Raw genomic sequence first — 7,081 nt, 5'->3', positions numbered from 1 at the left:
TCATCACAAAACCACGTTCTTCATCAGGGATTGATCGATCTGATTTCCGTTCTTCACTTTGTTCTTCATCGTTGTCAATGAACCTGTTGGGGAAACTATGGACCGGCGACATTAACTCGGATGTTGGTGGATTTGTCTCCATGGCCATTAATGGAGAAATGATAATTTGGAGGAGAAGATGAAATATGCACTTTCTCTTTCTGTTAAAAGAAGATATAAATTAAAATGAAATGAAATAGGGTAAAAGAAATATGGGGTGGCTGATTTGAACACATGAGTTGATTGGCATTAAATGATCATGTCAGATCAAATTAGGAAAATAACTTGGGTTGGGAAATTACTGATATAACCTTGAGAGCAAAAAGGATTAACAAGGGACTATGGCAACGTGGATTAATATAGGCCACAAGTAAGGTTTCCTAAGTTTTCTAAGCAAATGGGGTTTTTTGCATAGCATTCTCCTATATATATATATATGGAGAAGATCATGCGAGAACCACCTCTTATTGTGAGAACCGCGAGAACCAATGTGAACACACCAAAAATGCCTAAAAATAGCTAAAAATCACACAAAAATTTTTTTTTTTGAATTTTTTATAAAAAAATCGCTACTTTTCGAAGCCAAAAAAAAAATTTTATTATTTATTTAAAAAAAAAAAATTTTTTTTGGCTTTTAAAAGTAGCGATTTTAACATAAAAAATATTAAAAAATTCAAAAAAAATTTTTAGATTTTTTTTTTTGATTTTTTTAGATTTTTTTTAGATTTTTTTAGGTTTTTTGGGGGTTTAGTTTTTAGCATTTTAGCTTGGGGGGGGGGGGGGGGGTTAGGTTTTTTTTTTGGGGGGGGGTGGGGGTTAGGTTTTTTTAGGTTTTTTTAGCTATTTTAGGTTGTGTTCACATTGGTTCTCAAGGTTCTCACAATAAGGGTGGTTCTCGCATGAGCCCCTCCCTATATATATATATATATATATATATATATATATAGGGGGCTGCTAGAATGAGAACCACCCCGATTTGTAAGAACCGCGAGAACCACACCATCCGGGTCGCCGTTTACCATGATTTTTTTTACACCTAGATGTGTGTATTATAAACACATCCGTAAAAAAAAATTTAAACGCCGCGGTCGAGGGGGTAGTTTTTTACACCACAATTTTGGTGTTTTTATTTTTTTTTCTTTTTTCTTTTTTTTTTACACCAAACTTGTGGTGTAAAAAACTACCCCCTCGGTCGCGGCGTTTAAACCATGGTTTCATCAAAACCATGTTCTCAAAGTCTAATGCGTTCGAATGTTTTGATTGTACCATCGAAATCGTTCGTTCTGATAGTGACTACACGATTCTTAGAGATTATCCAAGTGCTCATATGGTTTGATTTAAGCAAATCGGTTCTATTATTCAACACACAATGCTAGCAATCTGTCGTTTGGTCTCTTGACTTGTTGCTTTTTGCAGCTGTCAGGACCATCATGCGCTTTATCATGTAAGGGAACTCCATACTGGATGGCACCTGAGGTTAGTTTATATTTCTATTTTTTTCTCATCAAAATACTTTCATTAGAGATGTTAATTTTAGTCAAAACCGTTTCAGCTTATCAATAATGCAAGTGGTTGTAATCTTGCGCTGGATATATGGAGCCTTGGGTGCATTATAAGACCATATGTAATGGGGCTTTATAAGGGCATGACAGATTTTGATAATGCCCTTACACCATTACTCATGGGCATTATAGGGGCATGAAGAGTGAGGGGCATTTCTATAATAATGCCCAAAGAGAAGAAAAATAATGGAAAGTAATAAATGAAATGGGCATTAACCATTACACCTTTTTTAAAGGGCATTATGATGATGATGTGGTGAAAAATGCCCCTTAGTGGGCATTAACCATTACCTATGGTCTAAGGAGGGGTATGGGCGCCCATCACTCATCACACACAATATCCAATCAAGATCCGCCATGTCATCAAACATTATTCCATCATTTAAGAATTAAAATGGAAATATAACACTAAATTGGATTTTTACAAATCTGGAAGATAAAGTTGAAGTTCATTTGTTGTTGGCCACAAATAATAATGTTTCCATCACAAAATATAGATAAATCACGCATATGAATTCTTGAACTAAAAGTCAAAAAAGATGAAGAACATATAATTCATATAAGAAATCCAGTGATAGGTTTAGTTAAGTAAAAAAAAAACTAATTACGGAAGTGAAACTAGAGTGTTTGATTAAACATAATACTTACCAAAAATAATATACTTGTAATTTACTTAAAAGCCCTTAATATTAAAATACAAAAAATAAATCAAAATCTAGAAAAACTCTCATCGGAGAAAACTAGTTTTCTAGTATCTTTAGAATCTTCCCATTATTTTCTCTCTCTCTCTCTCTATATATATATATGTATCTTAGATATTATTCAAAATGTTCTTTTAGTCGCTCCACTTATCTTGAACTACTCACAGACGAAGTGGCTGAAGCATGACTAGTGATGGATTTTAGTGGAAATGCTCATCACTTACCACACCTAACAATTTCCCTCACAACCCAAAAAATTCTCTCACACAACATTCTGCAACTTTTTCACGTGATAGTGGCCATGCGTTGTCGGATTCATGCGTGAAAACAACCACCGGCGGCGGTGTTCCACGGTAATCCACACGTGGTGGATGAATGATAACAGGGCGCCCCGTCCCCCCTAATAGAAATGACTACAGGTTAACCACCTTGGAGTCAGTATCAAGGAGTAAGTAAATAAGTCATTATTTTTTTATGTATGGTTGGTTGGTTCAGTTAACCTTATTATTTTATTTTCTTGCTCTATGGGTATGTCAGATGACTGCTATATTTAAGGTTGCAGTCGAAAAACAAATTCCGACAATTCCTGACCATCTTTCGGGTGATTGTAAAAATTTCATCATATAATGCTTGCAGTGGAGTACGTCAGACCGCCCTACTGCCACTCAACTTCCTGAGCACCCGTTTGTGAAAAGCATGGGTTCGTGTCTGAAAGATTGATGGTATGCTTTCATTGCTTGTGCTTTTTCATAATAAATAGGCAATGAAAACATACCATCAATCTTTTAGACGAACCCATGCTTTTCACGAACGGGTGCTCAAGAAGTTGGGTGGCAGTAGGGCGGTCTGACGGACTTCACTGCAAGCATTGTTTGATGAAATTTTTACCATCATCCGAAAGATGGTCAGGTATTGTCGGAATTTGTTTTTCGACTACAACCTTAAATATAGCAGTCATCTGACATACCCATAGAGCAAGAAAATAAAATAGTAAGGTTAACTGATCCAACCATACATACATAAAAAATAATAATGACTTATTTACTTACCCCTTGGTACTGACTCCAAGGTGGTTTACCTGTCAACATTTCTATTAGGGGACGGGGCGCCCCGTTATCATCCACCACGCATGGATTACCGTGGAACACCGCCGGTGGTTGTTTTCACGCGTGAATCCGACAACGCGTGGCCACTATCATGTGAAGAAGTTGCAGAATGTTGTGTGAGAGAAATTGTTGGGTTGTGAGGGAAATTATTGGGTGTGGTGAGTGATGGACATTTTCACTAAAATCCATCACTAGTCATGCTTCTGTCACTTCATCTGTGCGTAGTTTAAGATAAGTGGAGCGACTAAAAGAACATTTTGAATAATATCTATGATACATATAGATATATAAAGAGTGAGAGAGGATCATGGGAAGATACTAGAAAACTAGTTTCCTCAAATGAGACGCTTTCTAGATTTTATTTTATTTTTTCTATTTTAATATTAAGGCTTTTAAGTAAATTACAAGTATATTATTTTTGGTAAGTATTATGTTTGATCAAATACACTAGTTTCACTCCCTGTAATTAGTTTTTTTTTACTTAACTAAACATATCATCGGATTTCTTATATAAGTTATATGTTCATCTTTTTTGACTTTTAGTTCAAGAATTCCTATACGTGATTTATCTATATTTTGTGATGGGAACATTATTATTTGTGGCCAACGACATATGAACTTCATCTTCCAAATCTAAATTTAGTGTTATATTTCCAATTTAATTTCTTAAATCCTAAGTTTCGGATGAGGAATTCCCCAATATAAAGATGTAGTGGATTACGACGTCGTGTTTCCATCCACCAAAATTGGCCTGCTCTCTAGGACTCTATCCGTCAACACAATCCTCGAGCTATGCTCGTTGGTTTAGATACATGGATTGTCTCCTCCGCTATCGGTGTGATTTGGAACAGGTCTGAATTTTCTTTACATTTAACTTTTGCATGCCGCAATCGTGATCAAACAATGCATGCATATTGTATTTAAAATCATCATAAAAATGGTACTGGGCGACTCGGTTTCTAATTCGATATTTTGCATATTTTTATAATTGATTTTTGTAACTCAAACGATGGCCGGCAATCATCATCAAACATTGCATAGTGGATTTTGATTCATCACTTAGTTAAGTTGGATTTGCATCAAGATTTGCTGCTATTTCTTCATCGGAAAGAACTAAAAAACTCCAAAAAAAAAGCTTAAAAAACATTAGAACATTTTTTTGGCTGTAAGTCTACATTTTAAAAATAGAAAAAAAAATAAAACGAAAACCTAAATCCCCCATTGTATAAAACATTGTGGAATCAGTTAAGTGCGTTACTGTTCTCAAGAGACCCGCCCTGACCGCATCAAGAAAACCTAGTTGGTGTGGTGTTGGTCCCCATTGCTACCCAAATGGTGGTCAAAGCCCATGGGCCCATTTGTGGTAGACCGGACAGCAGGTGATTGTTAGAACTAGATGTCAAGTGGATGTTGTGGGATAAGGCGGTGTTCTTGAGGTCTCTTTGAAAGGTCACTTGGCTGGTAAAAACCCCCATGATCCACACCCCACTTTGACACATATTCACAATCTCAACCTAAAAGATTAGATATATCTTCTGGGTGGTCAACTACATGTAAAAGAGCATTGCATTAAAGGGCCATGAATTGCATCCTAATATGATGAAAATAAATCAATGCAAGGTAAACAAACATTTTTACTAATTAAATGTTGCTCACATGATCCTGTTAAACACTCAAAGGCAGTTGCTTCAAAATTTGGGGTTTTGTGTGCGTGTAAAGAACAAAAAGCAACTCATCTTGCAAAGAAATCAAACATAAAACTAGGGTCTTGTTTGTGTTATTATTTGATCGCTAAACATATATTCCACTTGTTTTATTATGGGTTATTATTTGATCGATAAAAATATATGATAAATCTTCTTATATATATACTAATAGGTAGAGGATCCTGTACAAAGTGGGACTTTTGTAAGAAGTGTGAGAAATAATTTGGGAGTGACAAGTGTTCTTTATCCTAATTAATTCAAAAGGGTATATTAGTAATTTGACTTTCTTATCATTTAATTGATTTCAAAGATAACTGCCAAAAAAAAAAAAAAAAACTTGCGATGAGTTTTTATAGGGATGAATCGAATTTTGAATTAGGAGAAATTTTAGGAAATATTATACATCTGATTCTTTTATCTTCTTCATCTTTTAATCGCAACATCTTTTAATCATATATTGTTCATGACGTGGTGTTTTAAACATCTGGATACATTGTTCATGGCGTGGTGTTTTAAACATCTGGAGACATTGATTATGATTCAAGTCATGGTGTTTTATCAGGAGACATTGTTCATGGCGTGGTGTTTTAAACATCTGGAGACATTGTTCATGGCGTGGTGTTTTAAACATCTGGAGACATTGACTATGATTCAAGTCATGGTGTTTTATCTGACTCGAATTCCAGATAAAACACCATGACTTGAATCGTCTGTTTTGTTTGATAATTTACAATGTTTTTTGGATTCCAGATAAAACACCATGACTTGAATCATAGTCATGGTGTTTTAAAATCTGGGAATATTTTGTATTGATAAAACATCATAACTTGAATCATAGATGTTTTGGGAATGTTGTGTATTGATAAAACACCATGACTTGAATCATAGATGTTTAAAACACCACGCCATGAACAATGTCTCCAGATAAAACACCATGACTTTGAATCATAGATGTTTAAAACACCACGCCATGAACAATGTCTCCAGATAAAACACCATGACTTGAATCATAGATGTTTAAAACGCCACGCCATGAACAATGTCTCCAGATAAAACACCATGACTTGAATCATAGTCAATTTATCCAGTTGTTTTAAAACACAATGCCTGAACCTGATTACAGTTCTCTTTATGATAATGTATGATGAATATGCAACCAAAGACCTCCTACAATTAAGGTGAATCATTAATTCCGATATTTAAGGAAAAAGGAGTGAATGTAGGAGTTTTTTGGTCGTGTATGATATGGTTACCATATTTCAAACATTGAAAAAGACACTATTGCCCTTCAATTATACATAAGGTCCCTCTAATTAAAACACAATTTACATTTTTATACCCTATTGATCTCAACCATTAGATCAATTATCCAATGGTTTAAAACACTTTTTACTCTTCTTACATTTTAGACACTTTTTACCATATCTCTACCCGATACTAATAAATGAATATCTCTTGGGGACACATGTCACTTTCTCATACCCCTTGCTATTATTTTAAAAAAAAAATCTCTTTTATTAAATAGTAATTTTTAACCTTATCTCCAATGATATTAAAATAAAGAAAATGTTAAATATATCAATAGTGAGAAGATAATCTTTTAAAACGAATTTTAAGATTAATGAAGATCTTACATTATTTTGGTTAAACAAAAAGATATATCTAAAAACAACTCTTGAGATATATTGGTATTAATTAGTTTAAGTTGGAATGAAAAGAAGTCTTGGCATGTATCGGTATTAATTAATTTAAATTAGTTAGAAAAACAAATTCACACATTTAATTTATATCCATCTAGGTTAATCAACAGCATAGTTTTTATCATATGATTCTAATATATTTTATTGTATTTTTTTCTTATTATAATTGGGGAAAGATACACAAAGTAGCTTAAAACCACAAACACTGGCTAAACATACTCTAAAGTACCCTCAAACTTTTTTAACATTAAATAAATTAAACAATTA

The sequence above is a fragment of the Helianthus annuus genome, chromosome 6, assembly GCF_002127325.2.
Source record: "Helianthus annuus cultivar XRQ/B chromosome 6, HanXRQr2.0-SUNRISE, whole genome shotgun sequence".
NCBI lineage: Eukaryota > Viridiplantae > Streptophyta > Magnoliopsida > Asterales > Asteraceae > Helianthus > Helianthus annuus.
This window is presented reverse-complemented; position numbering follows the sequence as displayed.